General features: G+C 40.7%; 1 pseudogene; it reads right to left on the reverse strand.

Moving 5' to 3' along the window:
• Positions 1-349: 349 nt before the first annotated feature.
• On the reverse strand, positions 350-4,691 carry LOC101985216 (annotated as a pseudogene).
• Positions 4,692-21,011: the final 16,320 nt, after the last annotated feature.

A 21,011-nucleotide genomic window follows, 5' to 3' on the forward strand; every position in this document is an offset into this window, starting at 1 on the left:
TAAAAAGTCCTGGTTCTATCAGTATGGAAAAGAAAGACTGCTAGATCATCCCTTCTTTTCCTAGTTCCTGTCCCCGTTTTCCTCGAGAAGCCACAGGAGACACAGGGGAGTTCTGCAACTGTTCCAGTGACCCCACTGGGGAGAGACGGATGCTAAAGCAAGGTGCCTGCACACAGCCAGGAGGCCTCAAGCCTGAGCATCCAGCTCTCAGCTGGAGTCTTGTGCACCAGGGCTGTGTTGGCTAAGTGTGTGGTAGGTGAGGGTTCTTTTGAAATCACTGATTCAGTTTTAGCAAGTCCTGGACTGTGACCAGTCCCAGCCCCACCCAGTCTGCTGGGTGAATAAAAACTTAATGTTCTTGATTCTCAAGTCACCAGGAGGAGGTTGCAGGCCATGAACTGTATATTCAGGACGTTGCTCATCTGTCCAGTGTACACGCCCACAAGCTCACCCGAAGAGCCGTCAGCAGGTGTGTTGCAGGATGTGCTTCTGATGTCCCAGACACGCACAGAGTTGTCCATGGAGGCAGAGGCAACCAGACCACTGTCTGGGCTAAAGGCCAGACTGGTGATACTGTCTGTGTGGCCTCTCAGTTCTTTAAAAAGTGTCCCAGAGGCCAAGTCCCACAGCTTTAACCGCTGGTCCTCACCAACGGACGCCAAGTACTTACCATTGGGAGACGCACTGAGTTGCCCTGCTGGGCACTCCATAGCCGGACAGTTTTGTCAGTGGAACCTGTAGCCAAGTAGTTTGAGTTGGGGTGGAATTTGACACAGTCCACGTCAGCCAGGTGTCCTGCGTATATCCTCAGCGGGTACGTCCGATCAAAGGACCAGAGCCTGGCGGTACGGTCATGGGACCCACCGGCAATATACAGGCCGTAGGGGCTGATGTCCACGTCCCACACAGGGTAGGCATGTCCCTGATAGAGCACAGTGTTGGTGAAGCTCCCCAGGTCCCAGTACCTGATGGGCATATCTTCAGAACAAGAGAGCAGCCCCGAGTTGTCTGCGAGGAACCGTGCGCTGTATACTGGGCCACAGTGTCCACGCAGGATCTTCATCTCTGTGCCTGTACTGTCTTCCTTATTCTCCCCCTCCTCCAAAGTGCCACAGGCTAGACGGATACGAGATGTGTCCACAAGGTGGGGCTCTGATTTCAGCTTTTTGGACGGCAAGCTCCAGAGCTTTACGCAGGAATTGTCAAATCCAGCAGCCAGAAGTTTGCTATCAGAGGAGATCTCTGCAGTATTCAGCAGCTGCTCTGTGTTATAGAAGGCATAGAAGCAGATGGTGGTGAGGGAAGGAGGTCCATCCTTGACTCGCTCGATACTTTCCTGCAAGACTTCCAGGGCAGCCTCATTCTGCAGAATAGGGTTGGGCACATCTTGTGGTTCCAGGCTGCTGCTCTCACTGCGCGAGGAGCCACCACTGGCATACAGCTGGTAGTCTGTCCTCTTGGCAGGCTGCACATCCAAGTGAATGTGTACGGCAAGCACCTTGCACGGGGCAGTGTTGTTATCGCTTTGGAGGTAGCGGATAAGGCAGTTGTAGCTATCTTCCTGGAGACGGACCACGTACTTATTGTCCAGAAATGCACGAAGTTGGAAGTCTGACAGAATGTCCTGGATGGTCTGTGTGGTTTGCAGCTGCTCAATTATGTCCTTCTGGCTTGCATTTTGTAGGAACATTCCATGGAAGCGGCTATAGAAGCTTTCCACTGTGCTTTTGGGGCCACTCTGGACCAGGTTGAGGTGGAGGTAGACAAAAAGGGGGTAGGGGAGAGGCATAACTTCATGACTGTGCTAGGAGTCAGAATCTCTAGACGCCGGAGTCAGAGCGCCTGTGGGGTCGGCGGGGCGGCTACTCCCGGAGGCAGGCACGAGCCGGCCCACTGCGGGCCACTTCCGCCGAGCGCCCCCCGTGAGCTCGCCGTCGGCTACGCGGGAGGGCGCCCGGCGGGGCCGCGGGGTCTCCGGGAGCGTGCGGCCGGGGCCGCCACGTGCGGGGTCGCTCGGGCCCCAGCGCGCGCGCCGGCCCCCACGTTCCCAATTTTAAATAGTCAGAATTTTTCTCACGATTGCGCTTAGATTACATAGTTTTGGCCGAAAAGACCAAAATGGTATAGTGTCATTCTCACCATATCCTCTAGAGGGAGCCAATCATCAGTATAACTATTGCTATATCTATTAACTAGATAGCATTTGCCAGGTGTGTTAACCGAAAGTTCCTCTGCCTGCCCTGTTGGAAGAAATTATAAAAAGAACGTCTATAAACATTCACCTTACGGCTTTCAAAAGGCTCAGCTTTTAAAATGAGAAGGGTGATTCCAGAATCATACCCCAGACTGTCTATCTTTATACAAAACTGTTAACCATCTTTCCAAGCAGCTGCTCCTTTCTCTGCTGCTAGTGTGAATGATGAGCATTATGTCAGCATTCTCCTAGGTATCTGCTGACATCTCAGGGATGGTTTTATTTACATTTCCCCACCGACAGATGATGCAGGACATGTTTATGCGCTAATTGTCATCCTACATGGATCTATTTGGACTGTAGGCACAAGATCTTACTTGGGCTCTGTCTTTCCCTATCATGCAGTATTCAGCGTTCTTCAAATATGTGAACACACATCGTCTGTATTTTGCAAATTTGTACTTCCAGTTTGCAGAATGTTTTCAATATCTTTAAACTGTCTTATACAGCAGTTTTTTTTCTTATTTATGAACTGAACTTTAGGCATTGCATATAAAATTTTATAAATTTTGTACCAAATCAAATTTATATAAATCATCAACTGTATTAGCATCTGAGAGTTTTACAATTCTTTGCTTTTATATTTAGTTCTTTGTTTAAAAATTAATTTTTGCCTATTTGAAGGCTTCATATGTAGATCTCTAGGTGTTCCATGTTAGCTTGTTTTACATAACAAGTTCCAAACCAGCCTAGGCTTCAAAATGAGACACTAGATAAAGAAAGAAATGAAATAGTTTTGTGTGTGTGGGGGGGGGGGGTAACTCACTTGCACAATATAGGGCTATACCAGTTTTTTGTCAAAGCAAAAATATTATTTCTGCCCCAGCAGAGGAAAAAATACATAGATGCAAAATTGTGAACCAGAAGGGAGACCTTGTGCTATACATCTGTAATCCCAGGGTGAGAGACTGGAACAAGAATGTGCTTGGTTCACCAGAGTGATCTACATAGCAATACCTTGTCTCGAATAAAACAAACGAATTTTAAGTAGAAGGTGCACAGAACAATGGCTCTGTGCTCCAAATTCTAAACACATTTGACCTTGTAAGCCAAAAGCCTTGCTCAGATTTCTAAACTGTTTCCTACATCAAAGAAAGGCAAAGATTGGTGGGACAACCGCAGTCGGTTCCTTGTCAGCAGGATCAGTGACGATGGCATATCTTAGACACACTGTGAAGCCTGTGGTTTATCTAGACTTTTACCATCTATTTCCTGTGCCTTTATAATTCGTTTGAAATTTCGCACAAACTTTAATGGTTCAGAGTAGCAAGTACAGAAATACACATACACACTGCCTGCCGGCATGAGAGCTGAACCGCAGCAGAAAAGTCACATGGAAGAGAAGGTGGGAATCCAATGGGATTTTTCACCAGCATCTCCACTAGGAGAGACTACTTGTTAAGAGACTGAAGTAGGTGCAGAAGCATAGAACAGCATAGAGCAACCTAGAGAATAAAAATAATGAGCTTAAAGGCAGTGATGAACAATGGGTGTGTGCACGTGATGTCTAGTGCAAGTTGTTTATACAAATGTGGTGCACATACATACAGGTCAGCAAAGTTTATTGGACCCCCAGGAACTGAAGGTACAGATGGTCCTGAGCCCTCATGTGAGTGCTGAGAATCGAAAGCCACGTCTTCTGCACACACACACAATATAAACAACCTCAGCCATTTTTCGAATCACTGTTAATAATTCTGATAGACCTTAAGAAAAATAAAGATGTAGTCTTCTGGGAAAATCCCAATTCTAAATCAAATCAAGTATTTCTAGAAGGTTACAGAAAGGAGGCCCTTCTCAGAAAACCAAATGTGGTCTGTGAAATGGAAGATAGTATCTCTTTCTTACATGTTACATGATCTTTAGAGATAGCACTCAGCCAAAGGGCTCTCCAGGGCTTGGACTATGCACCTGACCACACAGATAGATTGTGTCTTCCATTTTATTGTGTTGATGAAAATGTCACACAATGGAAAATAAGCTATGGCTTTCTAGAATAAAAAGAAAAATCCTGTCTTTTTATATACAGACTATCATAACTTCAGAGGTGAGAATCTATTACATGACATTTTGAATTGGTGACATTGGTATGCTGTAGAATGTGGCGATGCATTTTGAACCAAATTAAACACACAAAATTTTAAGGATTTCTGCCATCAATGAGATAAAGTACTATGAATCCTACCATTTGAGTATGCGAGGAGATAACGAGATGAGCCAGATGTATCAGCATGAAACTGAAGGCAAATCTCCATGAACTAATAGCATCTGGTCACATCACATCTACAGTCAGAATATAAGAGAGAGTAAACACATCCTACTAGGCAATATAGAATCTCAACCCAAGGGTACCACCCTCAGTGGTGGGTCTCCTTACCTCAATTAACATAATGAAGTAATCTCCATGAGCGATTCTAGATTCTTTCAAGTTTTCCATGAACCTAACCCTTACAGTATCTATTCCGTTGTTATTGTTGTTGCATCTGGACCCTAGGCTAGTGAATAGGCTTCCTTCATTCAGAGAAACTCTTCCTCCCTCAGTTTGCTGACCCATACACCAACTGTCTCCAGAAGCACCTTGATTTTGCTAAGTATCTTCTAACACAATCAAGTTTACCACCAAAATTAGACAACCTTCAGACATATATTTGCACCAAAGTGTTAAAAAAAAAAATACCAGCAAGACATAAGAAACAAAACACATTAGCAGAAGCGAACAAAATCTTTTCAGAAATGGAGACACCCAAATGACTGGTACAGGTATAAAAAACTTGATTGTCATCATTTATGATCAAGTAAAAAATGCAAAATTTAGCCAACATACAGATCAGCAAATTTTAATACAACTGAACACTTAAATATCAGTGAGACCGTGAAGCAATAGGAACAATGGTCTATCATGAACTTGAAACAGAAAGGGATGCACAATTATTTGGAAAAGTAGTTTAATACTAGTTAAGAAAAGTCACCCCCAGTTAGTTCCTGGGGTAGCTGAGGATAGGGAACCTGAAATGATCCTATCCTATAGCCATACTGATGAATATTTTGCATATCACCATAGAACCTTCATCTAGCGATGGATGGAGATAGAGACAGAGACCCACACTGGAACACTGGACTGAGCTCCCAAAGTCCCAATGAGGAATAGAAGGAGGGAGAAGATGAGCAAGGAAGTCAGGACCAAGAGGGGTGCACCCACCCACGGAGACAGTGGGACTGATCTATTGGGAGCTCACCAAGGCCAGCTGGATTGTGACTGAAAAAGCAGGGGATAAAACCAGACTCTCTGAATATGGCGGACAATGAGGGTTGCTGAGAAGCCAAGGACAATGGCACTGGGTTTAGATCCTACTTCTTGTTCTGGCTTTGTGGGGGCCTAGCCAGTTTGGATGTTTACCTTCCTAGACCAGGATGGAGGGGGGAGGACTTTGGACTTTCCACAGGGCAGAGAACCCTGACTGCTCTTCAGACTTGAGAGGGAGGGGGAGAGGAGTGGGGGGAGGGCGGGAGGAGTGGTAGGCTGGGAGGAGGAGGAAATTTTTTTTTTCTCAATAAAAATAAAAAAATAAAAAAAAAAAACTAAGAGGGGTCAAGTTAAAATGAACAACTCTCCACAAAACGAAAGGTGACTTTATAATGTTTAATATAAAAGACAGGTGAATAACAAATGGTATGGAAATACTCAAAAATCATAAATGTCACCGGAGTCGTTATACATGACAGTATCCAGTCCTGTTGTGAACTGGTTTCTTTTAGACTTTTCTTCCCTGTAGCTCGGACAAAGGTTCCTATCGCTTGGAAAACTGATACTTGAGCATAATAAACTCTACTTTGCTAAAACAAAAAAAACAAAAAAAACAAAAAACAACAAAAAAAAAGAAAAGTCACACCAAAACCTTCTCATTCAACAAATTCTACTCTTGGGTCTTTTTTTCTAGGAAACAAGTAAAATGTCAGAAGTTACATGCTTAGAAATGTCCATTGTACTTCACAAAAGCTCTAAGCAGTCATAACAATAATTGACAAGTCTATCAAAATAAGAGGGCTACAAAGCTACTTTAGAAATTCATGTTAATGGTCAACTTGACTACCTGCAGCAAGACTGTCTCACAAGCATAATACTGTGAGAAAGAACAATCACTTCATAAACAGAAAACTGATAAAGATGATGAGTAGATGGATTCATGATAGCTAGATAATTGATAGATGATAGATACATGCATACATAGATATATAAATACACAGGTACATATACACATAATGCATACATAACGTATGCATACGTACATAGAGACATAGATCTAATACAGGTATAATAAGCTCTAGGGTGACTGTTTGAATGGACCCCCATAGGCTTGTGTATTTGAATACTTGGCCTAAATTTTGTGGAACTGCTTAAGAAATATTAGGGAAGTAGCATTGTTGGAGTAGGTGTGTCAGTGAGGGCAGGCTTTGAGGTTTCAAAAGCACATGTTGTTATGTTGTTCCCAGTTAACTCTCTCTCTCTCCCTCCCTCTTACTTGTAGATCATATGTAATCTCTCAGCTACTGCCCCAGTGCCTGCATACTTACTTCCATGGCTTCCATCATAGAGATAATGGACTCACCCTCTGCAACTGTAAGCAAGCCCCCAATTAAATGTTTTCCTTTATTGGTTGCATCTCTTCAAAGTATTATAAAAGATACTGTCTGCAACCATAAACCCTCAAATAATCATTTGCTTCTTTAAATTTTCTTAGTCCTGGTGTCTTATCACACTAATAGAAGAGGAACTAAGACAGCTGCAATCCCTGTAACCCCAAACATAAGCACAGGGAGACAGGAAGATGTTAAGCTTGAAGCTAGTCTATACTGATTGGAGACAGAAAAAGAAAGAGGAGGAGAGGGAGAGGAAGAAGCAGGAGGAAGAAAAGGAAAAAAGAAGAGGAGGAAGAAAAGGAGGGGGGAAGAAGAGGAAGAAGAAAAAGAAAAAACAAAGAAGGGGAAAAGGAGGAGGAGGCAGAAGAGAAGGAGGAGAAGGAGGAGGAGGAAGAAGAAGATGAAGAAGAAGATATGATTATAATGAAACCAGAAGGATGATAAGTTTGGGATAGATACAATGGGAACACAAATCTGTAGGACTAATAATATAAAACTATTTTTAGCAGCTCCAAAACCTGTCTTCCTTTTTTAAAACTTGTAAATGACAATCTATACAAGTGTCTTTTACTTTTAATTGTATATTTTTAATGTTAATGTTACAAACAGTAGTAATAGTGGAAATATAGATGCAGATGAAAGATGAAGATGTATCATATGTGTCAACGTAATGGAAGACTAGCATTTCATAACAAATGTGGGGTAGGGATCAACTGATATTTATATGAAAAAATAAAATACTTGAAAAAATACCTTCATCTCTAAAGAACGTGAGCCGCACTCTCAGCAAGAATGTAATCGATTGTTAAGATGGGTTGCAATTTTATGCTTAGCTCTGTGAGATTACAGAAACCTGTCCTTCAGCCCCCTACTTCTTTAACGTTCCTGTCGATTTTCTAGTTTTAATCACTCACTTGCCCTCTCCAATATTTTCTAGTGACGATTTTCACAGCTCCAATGTGATATTCACATTGTGATAGTCAAGAAAGAGTGATTGTTGCTCCGTAAGTGATTTGAAAAGTTGGTTTGGCTTTTGTCTGCAGGGGTCCTTGGACTACAAGGCATCCTTGTTTCTGTGCTGAGGATTTCCATCCAGACCGGTGAGTATGTGCCATCCTGGGGTGGATAGTCTGGGAAGGGAGCACAGGGCCCCCTCAACTCCTGCTGCAAGGGCTTCTTTGTTACATATGACCGTGCCTCCCGCAAGCCTGCCATATTGTCTGCAGGGTCCTTGGCCCAGTAACAGTTCCGACTCTGCACTGAGACTATCCACCCAGAGGGGTGAGTGTCTGCCCGCTGGGCAGGCCGGAAGGTCCCTGCAAGGGAGTGCAGGGCACCTTCAGCTTCTGCTGCAGGGTCTTCTTTGTTCTATACAACTCTGCCCTCCCTACTTCCTCCTTTTGTCTGAGGGGATCCTTGGACTACTAGGAGTCCCTGTTCCTGCACTGAGGAGATCTACCCAGAGAGTCAGTCACAGCAAAGATTGAACAAAGATGCCAAAACTCTCTTGGCTGCATTTGAAGGAAGAGATGGGCAGGCACCAATGCAAGAATTCCTCCAACAATCTGAAAGGCATGACATCACCAGATCACAGGGATCACGCAACAGGAAGAATTGAACACCCTACTCAAGAAGAAGTCAAAGAAATTGACTTTAAACGGAACATTATGAAAATAATAGAGGACCTTAAACAGGACGTAAAAAACAGCCTTAAAGAAATGGAGATGACAAACAAAAAGGTAGAAGAAATGAATAAATCTCTCAAAGATACCCAAGAAAAGCAAGAAAAAGCAATCAAACAGGTACTGAAAACCTTTCAAGACTTGAAAAATAAAATGGAGGTAATAAAGAAAACACAAACCGAGGGAAGGCTGAATATGGAAAATCTGGGTAAATGAACAGGAACTACAGAGACAAGTATTACCAACAGAATACAAGAGATAGAAGAAAGAATCTGAGACACTGAAGATACTATAGAGGAAATAAACTCATTGATTAAAGAACAAAACAAATTCTTAACACAAAACATCCAGGAAATCTGGGACACTGTGAAAAGACCAAACCTAAGAATAATAGGGATAGAAGAAGGAGAAGAATTACAGCTCAAAGGCCCAGATAATATATTCAACAAAATTATAGAAGAAAACTTTCCCAACCTAAGAAGGATATTCCTATGAAGGTTCAAGAAGCATACCGAACACCAAATAGACTGGATCAAAAAAAAAGTATTCCCTTGGCATATAATAATCAAAACACAAAACATACAGAATAAAGAATGAATATTAAGAGCTGTAAGGGAAAAAGGTCAAGTGACATATAAAGGGAAATTTATCAGAATTACACCTGACTTTTCAGTGGAAACCATGAAAGTCAGAAAGTCTTGAATAGATGTGCTGCAGATACCAAGAAACCATGGATGGATGCAATCCCAGACTACTATACGCAGCAAAGCTTTCGTTCACCATCAATGGAGAAAACAAGATATTCCAGGACAAAAACAGATTTAAACAATATATACCCACAAACCCATCCTTACAGAAAATACTAGAAGGAAAATCACAAAGCAAGGAAGCCAAAAAACACCCATAATAACACAAGCATCTGACAACCCTCCACTAGCACAACTCAAAGAAGGGAAACACACAAACGCTATCACCAGAAAAAATAACCTGAGTTAACAATCACTGGTAATTAATATCACTTAATATCAATGGACTCAATTCACCTATAAAAAGGCACAGGTTAAGAGAATGGATACAAAAACAGGATCCAACATTCTGCTGTTTACAAGAAACACACCTCAAACTCAAAGACAGATACTATCTCAGAGAAAAGGGTTTGGAAAAGGTTTTCCAATCAAATGGACCAAATAAACAAGCGGGTGTGGCTATACTAATATCTAACAAAATTGATTTTAAACTAAAATCAAATAGAAGATATGGAGATGGACACTTTATACTCATAACAGGAACCATTTATCAGGAGGAAGTCACAATTCTGAATATCTACGCCCCTATTATAAAAACACCCACATATGTAAAAAAAAAACATTACTAGAACTCAAAGCATACATCAAACCCCACACTCTAATAGTGGGAGATTTCAACACTACTCTCTCACCAATGGACAGGTCAAACAGACAGAAACTTAACAGAGAAATAAGAGAACTAACAGATGTAATGAACCAAATGGACTTAACAAACATCTATAAAGCATTCCACCCAAACAGAAAAGAATATACCTTCTTCTCAGCATTGCATGGAACCTTCTCAAAAAATGGATCACATAAGTGGTAACAAAGCAAGCATCCATAGACACAAAGAAATTGTATCTGTGTACTATCAGATCACCATGGAATAAAGTTAGAATTCAACAACGATTCTAACCCCAGAAAGCCTACAAACTCATAGAAACTGAACAGTCAACTACTGAACCACCCCTGGGTCAAGAAATAAAGAAAGAAAGAAATTAAAGTCTTCCTTGAATTCAATGAAAATAAAGACACAACATACCCAAACCTATGGCACACTATGAAAGCAGTGCTAAGAGAAAAGTTCATAGCACTAAGTACCCACTTAAAGAAAACAGAGAAAGCACACATTAGAGACTTAACAGCACACCTGAAAGCTCTAGAAAAAGGGAGCCATCTTAGGGATGGCAAGAGACTTGAGCCTAGAGGGGCTCACAGGTGTCCAGGGAGATATCCCCAATTAGTTCCTTGGGCAGCTGAGGAGAGGGAACCTGAAATAGCCCTCTTCTGTAGCCATACAGATGAATATCTTACATATCATCATAGAACCTTCATCGGGCAATAGATGGAGATAAAGGCAGAGACCAAGATTGGAGCACCAGACTGAGCTCCCAAGGTCCAAATGAGGAGCAGAAGGAGGGAGAACATGAGCAAGGAAGTCAGGCCCATTGGGGGGGGCACCCACCCACTGAGGCAGTGGGGCTGATCTATTGGGAGCTCACCAAGGCCAACTGGACTGGGACTGAAAAAGCATGGGATAAAACTGGACTCTCTGAACATGGCGGAAAATGAGGGCTGATGAGAAGCCAAAGGCAATGGCACTGGGTTTTGATCCTACTGCATGAACTGGCTTTGTGGGAACCTAGCCTGTTTGGATGCTCACCTTCCTAGACCTGGATGGAGCAGGGAGGACAAACCCCTAACCAAACTAATCAAAAGGTAGAGAGAGAACACTCAAATTAAAAAGAACAGAAATGAAAAGGGGGACATAACCACAGACACAGAGGAAATTCAGAGAATCATTAGTTCTACAAAAGCCTGTATGCCACAAAAGTGGAAAATGTGAAAGAAATGAACATTTTTTTAGATAAGTACCATATGCCAAAATTAAATCAAGACCAGGTGAACAATTTAAATAGACCTGTAAGTCATGAGGAATTAGAAGCTTCCATCAGAAACCTCCCTACCAAAAGAAGCCCTGAACCACAAGGTTTCAATGCAGAATTCTACCAGAACTTCCAAGAAGAGCTAATACCTATAACCCTTAATGTGTTTCACAAAATAGAAACAAAAAAGTTATTGCCATGCTCCTTTTATGAAGCTACAGTTACGCTGTTACCAAAACCACACAAAGACTTAACCAAGAAGGAGATTTACAGATTAGTCTCACTCATTAACATTGATGCAAAAATTCTCAATAAAATACTGGCAAACTAAATCCAAGAGCACATCCAAGAAATTATACATTATGATCAAGTAGGCTTCATCCCAGAGAGGCAGGACTGGTTCAACATACGAAAATCTATCAATGTAATCCATCATACAAATAAGCTGAAGGAAAAAAAAAATATGATCATTTCATTAGATGCGGAAAAAGCATTTGACAAAATTCAACACCCCTTTATGATAAAGGTCTTGGAAAGATTAGGGATATAAGGTTCATTCCTAAATATAATAAAAGCAATATACAGCAAGCTGACAGCCGACATTAAGTTAAATGGAGAGAAACTCAGAGCCATCCCACTAAAATCAGGAACAAGACAAGGCTGTCCACTCTCTCCATACCTCTTCAATATAGTGCTTGAAGTTCTAGCAATAGCAATAAGACAGCATAAGGAGATCAAGGGGATTCGAATTGGAAAAAAAGAAGTCAAACTTTCGTTATTGGCAAATGATATGATAGTGTACAAAATCGACCCCAAAAACTCTACCAAAGAACTCCTACAGGTGATAAACACCTTTAGTAGCGTGGCAGGATATAAGGTCAACTCCAAAAACTCTGTTGCCCTCCTATACACAAAGAATAAAGAAGCAGAGAGGGAAATCAGAGAAACATCACCTTTCACGATAGCCACAAATAGAATAAAGTATATTGGGGTAACTCTAACTAAGTAAGTGAAAGATTTATTTGACAAGAACTTTAAGTCTTTGAAAAAAAAAAAACAAATTGAAGAGGATACCAGAAAATGGAAGGATCTCCCATGCTCTTGCATTGGGAGGATCAACATAGTACAAATGGCAATTCTACCAAAAGCAATCTATAGATTCAATGCAATCCCCATCAAAATCCCAACAAAATTCTTCACAGACCTTAAGAGAATAATAATCAACTTTATATGGAAAAACAAAAAACCCAGGATAGCCAAAACAATCCTATACAATAAAGGAACGTCTGGAGGCATTACCATCCCTGACTTCAAACTCTATTACAGAGCTACAGTATTGAAAACAGCTTGGTATTGGCATAAAAACAGAGAAGTCGACCAATGGAATCGAATAGAAGACCAAGATATAAGCCCACAAACCTATGAACACCTGATTTTCGATAAAGGAGCTAAAAGTATACAATGGAAAAAAGAGAGCATCTTCAACAAATTGTGCTTGCAAAATTGGATTTCAATCTGTAGAAGAATGAAAATAGACCCTTATCTATCACCATGCACAAAACTCAAGTCCAAATGGATTAAAGACCTCATTATCAGCCCAAACACACTGAAACTGATAGAAGAGAAAGTGGGAAGTACTCTATAACAGATGAGCACAGGAGACCACTTCCTATTTACAACTCCAGCAGCACAGACTTTAAGGGCATCATTGAATAAATGGGACCTCCTGAGACTGAGAAGCTTCTGTATAGCAAGGGACACTGTCACTAAGACAAAAAGGCAACCTACTGACTAGGAGAAGATCTTCACCAACCCTGCAACTGACAAAGGTCTGATCTCCAAAATATATAAAGAACTCAAGAAACTAGACACTAAAACTCTAAATAACCCAATTAAAAAATGGGGTACTGGACTGAACAGAGAATTCTCAACAGAAGAATTTCAAAAGGCCAAAAGACACTTAAGGCTGTGCTCAACCTCCTTAGCAGTCAGGGAAATGCAAATCAAAACAACTTTGAGATACCATCTTACACTTGTCAGAATAGCTAAAATCAAAAACACCAATAATATCCTATTCTGGAGAGGATGTGGAGTAAGGGGATCACTCATCCATTGTTGGTGGGAATGCAAACGTGTACAACCACTTTGGAAATCAGTGTGGAGGTTTCTCAGGAAACTGGGAGTCAATCTACCTCAGGACCCAGCAATTCTACTCTTGGAAATATATCCAAGAGATGCCCAGTCATACTGCAAAAGCATTTTTCAACTATTTTCATAGCAGCACTATTTGTAATAGCCAGAAACTGGAAACAACCTAGGTGCCCCCAATAGAAGAATAGATAAAAAAAGGTGTGGAACATATACACTTTAGAGTTCTACTCAGAGGTAAAAAACAATGACATCTTGAATTTTGCATGCAAATGGATGGAAATAGAAAACACTTTACTGAGTGAGATGATCCATACCCAAAAAGATGAATATGGTATGTACTAACTCATAAGTCGATTCTAGCCATAAATAAAGGAAATTGAGACTATAATTTGTGATCCTAGAGAAGCTAAATAAGAAGGTGAACCCAAAGAAAAACATATATTTATCCTCCTGGATATTGGAAGTAGACAAGATTGCCAGGTAAAAGTTGGGAGCACGGGGGTGGGGATGCAGTGGGGTAAGGGGAGATGGGGAGAGAGAAGGGAAAAGGGGAAGATTGGGGAGAGCTTCGGGGAATGGGATGGTTCAGATGGAGGAAGGGTGGATATGGGAGAAGGAAAGTTGATATCTTAATTAAGGGAGCCATTTTAGTGTTGGCACGAGACTTGACCAAGTGACCAAGGAGATGTCCCCAGCTTGTTACTTGGTCAGCAGAGGAGAGGGTGCCTGAACTGGCTTTATCCCATAGCCACACTGATGAATATCTTGCATATCACTATAGAACCTTCATCTGGCAAAAGAGATAGAGACAGAGACCCACATTGGAGCACTGGACTGAGCTCCCAAGGTCCAACTGAAGAGCAGAAGGAGGGAGAACATGAGCAAGGAAGTCAGGACCTCGAGGGGTGTTCACCCACGGAGACAGTGGGGCTGATTTAATGGGAGCTCACCAAGGCCAACTGGGCTGGGACTGAAAGAGCATGTGATCAAACCAGACTCTCTGAATGTGTCTGACAATGAGGGCTGACTGAGAAGCCAAGGACAATGGCACTGGGTTTTGATTCTACTGCATGAACTGGCTTTGTGGGAGCCTAGTCTGTTTGGATGCACACCTTCCTAGACCTGGATGGAGGGGGGAGGACCTTGGACTTCCTACAGGGCAGGGAATCCTGACTGCTCTTAGGACTGGAGAGGCAGGGGGAGTGAGGGAGTGGGAGGGAAATGGCAGGAGGGGAGGAGGTGGAAATTTTTAATAAATAAATAAATTTAATAAATAAATAAATTTTTAAAAAGTAGGTTTGCATTGTTTAACTGTAGAATTTCTACAATTTTTTACCAAAAGTCTGCCTATGCTTTAGCTAATGCTTTATGTTGCTGCCTAGTGACAGCAACTTAAAATGACACATTTACTTTGCATCATTAAAGAACTTCCTGTTTTTCACACTACGACCTGATGGTGCCCATAAAAATACTTTAATTCTTATAAATTTGGTAGGCTCTTTCACAGCTTCAGATATCAGTATTGGAAATTTTATTAAAAACTGTTCTTTGTTCTTGATAATATCTAAATGTGGTATATTCCCCTAGCAGCCATTGTAAACTTACATAATGAATTTATCTCATCATTTTGCTGGAATTAAATCCTGAAACGCTAGAGCAATCTATCCATTTTTCTTTTCTCTCTCCACATATCAACTCTGAAGTAATTATCACAATATGGTAACATTTTCACACAAAGCTTGTTCTGATTTCAGGGTCATAGAATGTACACCTGTGAAAAATATCATATAACCAAGTGCTGCATTTGCATGAAATAAATTAATTATTGATTTGTCGTTAAGATATTTTTTTCTAGGATGGTTCCAGACAATGAGCTAAATCTTATATATTCTATGCATAAATTTTATATTACATATTAAAATTTATAATAAATATAAGTAAATAAATATAAAGTATCCATAATATACACATATAATAACAATATGTAGCAAATTCAAATATGAATACAAAAAATAAAAAAACATAAATATAATTAAATAAACATAAAATAGATATAATAAATAAACATAAAGATATATAATTCATACATCACATATTATATAATTTATAGTATAAAATATGATTACTCTTTTAATTATAGTAATATCAATAGAATTATAATTAATTATATCACATATTATATTATACTTAATTAATATGTAATAGTAATATGACCATGTGTCAATACCAATGCATTAACATGTAATAATATAAAATGTTATATATTCTATATTTACTTATGATAAATAAATCTCTGCTAATATAAATAAACATAAAATATATAATATATAGATACCTAATATAATAAAATGCATAAAATAACTATAAAATATACAAATATAAGTTCAAATGTAAAATAAATAAGTAGATAAATAAAATGTAAGGAGAGATTTTATATAAAAATTATAATATGTAATTTATATATTACATCATATAATTATTAATATATTAATATATAACTGACAAAGAATACAATATTAATTATAATACCAATTATTTTGTGATGTTATATTTAATTAATATATGATATAAAATATATGCTGTATATTTATATAAATCTTATATATATTAATTCATTGAAATTAAGTGTTAAATTCAGCATTTTGCATTATTCCTTTTCCTAATTGATTTTTTCAGAATAAAAAGTTGGTCAATGTTTACAAAGAGTGTCAGGGAGGTAGCAAATAAGAGACGCGTATGTTCACCTAGCTGTTAAGGCTCCATGAAAACACAAGCTTAGTCTGTCTTTTGCTTTGAGCTCACAACTGACACAAGTGAATCAACAAAGCAGAAAGTACAGTCAACAGCAGGTGGGAAGAATGTCACACCTTGTTTTAAAGTTCTGAAGTATGACATTCAAGGTTTGGGTGTTTGCTTGTTTCTGAGACAGATCTCACTGTGTAGCCCTGGCTGGCATAGAGCTACTATGTAGAGTTAGCTGGCCTTAACTCTCAGAGATCCCCTACCTATGACTCCTGAATGATGCGATTAACGGTGCATGCCACCATGTTCAGCAAGGTATTCAAGTTTTATGAAAATAAATTAAAAATTAAATGCTGATCATTATTTGACCATTTAAACAACCCAGTACAAAATCTTTCATGTTTTAAATAAACATAGATAAATACATATGCATATATTTTTGTAATGCTACCAAGCTTATCAGAGAAGCAGGGGTGCAATGTTAGCAGGTGTTGTCTGGAATCTAGGATTTGGGTCTTGTCTTAGTCTTTCTGTTTGAATGAACTTTTCCTTCTGAAGCAGCAATAGCTTCATCCACTTTGGCAGTGTCCTTTCAGATGGATTGACATAGACAGCAAATGATCAAACTTAAGAAACAACTTGAGAATGATGGTTGGGTATGTTAATTAGAATTTGTATTTGAGGTAAACGGAGTGATTTCCTGAACTGTAGGAAGTGTTAGATCTTTGGTAGGTTATTTCTTCTCTTCCTGTTTTAATTGGAGACATAACAAATACACTTCTCAGATTATGACTCATGAAAGGCACTATGTGTTTTACTAAAAATGCATAGCCTTTTCCCTACAGAAAGCTGAGAGCACGTCGATCCCACAGGACGAGTGAAGACCTAAAGTTTCTATCTCCAGACTCAATACAGTAAGGACTGGTGAGAGGGGATGCAGTGTTATCCAAGGAGCAGAAATGCCCACAGGCTTCAACCTGTGCCATCCTTAGTTATTTTGCATCTTGCTTTGGTTATTAGTAATGCTGTTGGATGAAGCTGGTTGAGACTTCATTATTTCATATGAAGGAAAATAATTTGCTCAGGAAAGGGTGAGCAGCAGAGTTTCTTCAACTTTCTGCACTGGTGATAATTTTGAATAGGACTCTGAGCAACGTTAATTTTGGCAGGTGAAGATGACCCTTGAGACTCTTTTAAGGTTCATTTTTAGTTCTATTTGTTGGGAGAGGGAGGGGGGGAGAGAGGATGAGGGAGGGGGTGAGACCAAGAGAAAGAGAGAGAGAGAGTGAGAGAGATAGAACAGGGCAGGAGACAGGAAAATAGGGGAGAGGAGGGGAAAGGAAGAGCCTCCGGTGTATTGCCTGTGGGTGCACCAATGCTCAGCAGAGGGCACTAAAACCTTGGGTAACTCTGCTAACAGAAGGTTTTAAGCTGACTGAAGAAGATGCCAGGGGAACAAAACTGTCCTCTAGAAGAAAAGGAAGCAAGCTCTGAGGCATCTCTCCAGCTCCTCATTCCTCTTGAAATTCTTTGCTCTGGATGAGGATAAGAAGATGAGGGGCAAAGAAGAGGAGGAGAAGAAAGAAAAAGGAAGAGAGGCTTGAGACTCCCATCTGAGTTTTAAGCTGCTTGTTGATAATATCTACAAATGTCGTGTGGGGGAGTGGCTTTCAGGATAGCCACTGCAAAGACAAGCAAGGCCACTCTCTTGCTCCCTGCATTGTGCCTCTGATGCTCCATTCTCAGGGTGAGTAGTCTCTCCAGTTGTCAACATATGCATGCTTGTAATTTCATGTGTGTGTGTGTGTGTGTGTGTGTGTGTGTGAGTGTGTGTGTGTGTACATTGGTTCTCTCCTTCCATCACATGTGACCACTAGGAATAAAACTCAAGGCATTGGGCCCTGGGAGCAGAGCCCTTTGAATCATCTTATCTACCCGCATTTCAGTGGTTTTGCTTGGATCTGTAATTGTTTATTGACCAGATAATTCTTGGTATAAGAAGCAGTTTTTCCTGTGCATCATGCCCCCTTTATTATATTTTTTAAGCCAAAATTGAGGCAGGCATGCTTATTTTCTTTGAAGAACATATAGTTTCATTTTCACAGATGCAATGATCTAATAGTCTTATGGATTTTCATAGCCAGACTGTTATGCTGGGGAAATATGTGTTAGTGTCTGCCCTTGCCTGATTTGTTTTGTCTCCTCCATTCATTGGCTAAAAACTGTTAAAGCTCTCCACCAGTTATGTGCTTTCTACCTCAAGGCAACAGCATACAAACACTTGGTCCCTAGGTGGCCAGATGTTTGGGGGAGAGGTTAAGGAACCTTTAGGAACTGTTACTATAGGGGACATTTCTTATTCAAACCACTGCACAGTCCATCATTGAAAGTAATTGAAGCAGCAGGCATTTGAAGCAGCTGTTCATATTACATCCACAGTGAAGAAAAAGAGCAATGAAGTGATGAACACACCCTAATGCACAGCTCAGTTTCTCTACGCTCTTACAGTCCAAAATCCTCTGCCCAGAGAATAATATCCCCTACAGTGGGAGGGGATTTTCACCTGCCTCCCTCAGTTGTACTCACATGCTAACCTAATCTAGATCATCCATCCCTCAGGGAAATTCCCTTCACAAGTGATTCTAGACTGTGTTAAATTGGCAACCGAAACGAACCATGTGTGAGCATTTCAGAGATGACTGTGATAACACCCATTTGTCCTTCTCTGATGCAAAATCACTAAAAGGTCTCTCTTACTGTGCTCGATTTACGGGTTCCCAAATTTGTTTAATCAGCACCCATGGAAGTCCCTGCTGTCCTTGGGTGTGGGTAAGCACATGTAGTGTAGTCTGGGACTCTAGCATTGGAATTTATGGGCCATAGCAGGAGGCTTGGACCTCATATTGTAACTGGTTCTAACAAAGAGCAATGATGGAAATATAAGGGATATAATCAAAATGCCCATTTGGGGAACACAGAAATCAAGGCTGTATTTTTCAAGACTGACATCAGCTTGGGTTTACATAGATGAAGAACTGGCACAGGGGCCAGAGGGCTTCCTAACCAGGCACTCTCAGTTCTACCATGCTGTGCTCAGTTCTGCCTTCTCCAGGTGGGTTGAAGAAGTCCCATTGCTTGAGAGAACCATCCAGTTTCCTAAATCTCCCTCTACTTAAGGCTAAAGTCCTGTTGGGACCCCAAAGATGAGCTTGGGCCAATGGGTCCCTTTGCTCCCCTTCTCAGCACATCGATTAAATTTCCTGTCTCTGTCCCCTTCTGAGTGACAATGAAGCTTGGCTGTTCCCCAAAAAGGATGGAGAAAGGCTGTCAGTTCATCAATGTCATCAGTTTGGAGAGTTGTCCTTGGAAAAGTTCTGGAAACAGTACCTTCCCAATCCTTGAAATGTACTGACCTTTGCCTGGATGCTAAACTCTAAAGAGAGGCCCTGCCTGGGTGGCTACCACATTGACTACCAAATATTTCTCTACAGTTATAGGTCCCAGAAAAATCTAATGAACTTTGTAACCCACTTCTGAATCTGCCAGAAGTCTGAGTCCATTGTGAAACATTTCTGGCCATAAATAAAAAAGGAGAGGTCAAATATGGCTGCTAACCTTGCTCTGCAATCCCTTTTTACCTACTGATGCCCTCAGAGGCCCTCCATACCAAATTGTTATGCGGGAGGAGTCCTGTCTTTTTTTCATATTGAGAAATTTGGTTTGTTTGTTTGTTTTTGGTGAAGTCACTTTCTTTGTCTCAACACATTCTTTCTCTACTCAGATACCTGGTGGTGGAACAAAAAAAGGACATCCCAGCTTAGCTCTAGGTAACTGGCATGGCACGTACAGAAATGAGCTGAGAAACACGTCCCTTCCCCCTCCTTCAAGTCCTCACTCACAGGCCGCACCACCAATGCATAGACACCTGGGGGAAGGAAGGAAAATAGGGACTGTCCTGACTGACACCATCAGTGCAAAGAGACCTGGGGGAAGAAAGGGGGACAGGGTCAGTGCTGACTCACAGGCCACACTACCATTGCTCATAGACCTGGGGGGAAGGAAGGGAGTGGGATCAGTTGCACATAAAAGACTATTCAGACCCTGGAATCAGATTACTCCTCCCCCCACCCCGTGAAAACTAACAGAATTCTGCAACACTTCCTCCAAATGCACAGTTTTGTTCCTTTTTCTGATAGTGTCACAGAAACTTCTGCTTTTATTGGAAAACAGAAGTGAAATACAGATGTTAATCTCTCGGTGGTTTCTCAGAATATCCTGTGTATACCAAGTGTGCTTCTGACATTGTCATGGGCTTCACACACCCACATTCACAGTTTTATCAACCCCGTCAAGCTACACCACAGATGAACACACAGAAAGCCGTGGCAAAAAAAAAAAAAAAAAAAAAAAAAAAAAATTTGAGGAAAACCCAAATTTGCCACTGGGATGAATTGGGAAAGCACTGCTCAGGCACTTTTGTAATTCTTTAAGACTGAAGAAGCTGTGGATTTTTGTTTGTGTTTTGGGTCAACGTGCTCAGCCTTAAAACAAGGGGAGGTGCTTAGTCTTACCACAATTTGATATGTGCTTTATTGATACCTATGGGATGCCTGCCCCCTTCTGAGAAGAAACAGAGTAGTGGATTGGGGGAGGCAGAGGGGAGTGGGAAACGGAAAAGGAAAAGAGAAAGAAGAATTAACTTAGGCCAGGTTATGAAATAAATCAATAAAAAGAAAAGACAGAGAGGGAGAAAGAGAGAGAATGAAGAACAAGTGAATCAGTGACTTAAGGCTTGAGGAAAAAGGCAGATGTAACTGGAGTTTTAAAAGCATCGTTAGCACATTTGAAGCAGGAAGCAGGAGAAATATCC

This window comes from Microtus ochrogaster, unplaced genomic scaffold, assembly GCF_000317375.1.
Source record: "Microtus ochrogaster isolate Prairie Vole_2 unplaced genomic scaffold, MicOch1.0 UNK46, whole genome shotgun sequence".
In the NCBI taxonomy this organism is placed as follows: domain Eukaryota; kingdom Metazoa; phylum Chordata; class Mammalia; order Rodentia; family Cricetidae; genus Microtus; species Microtus ochrogaster.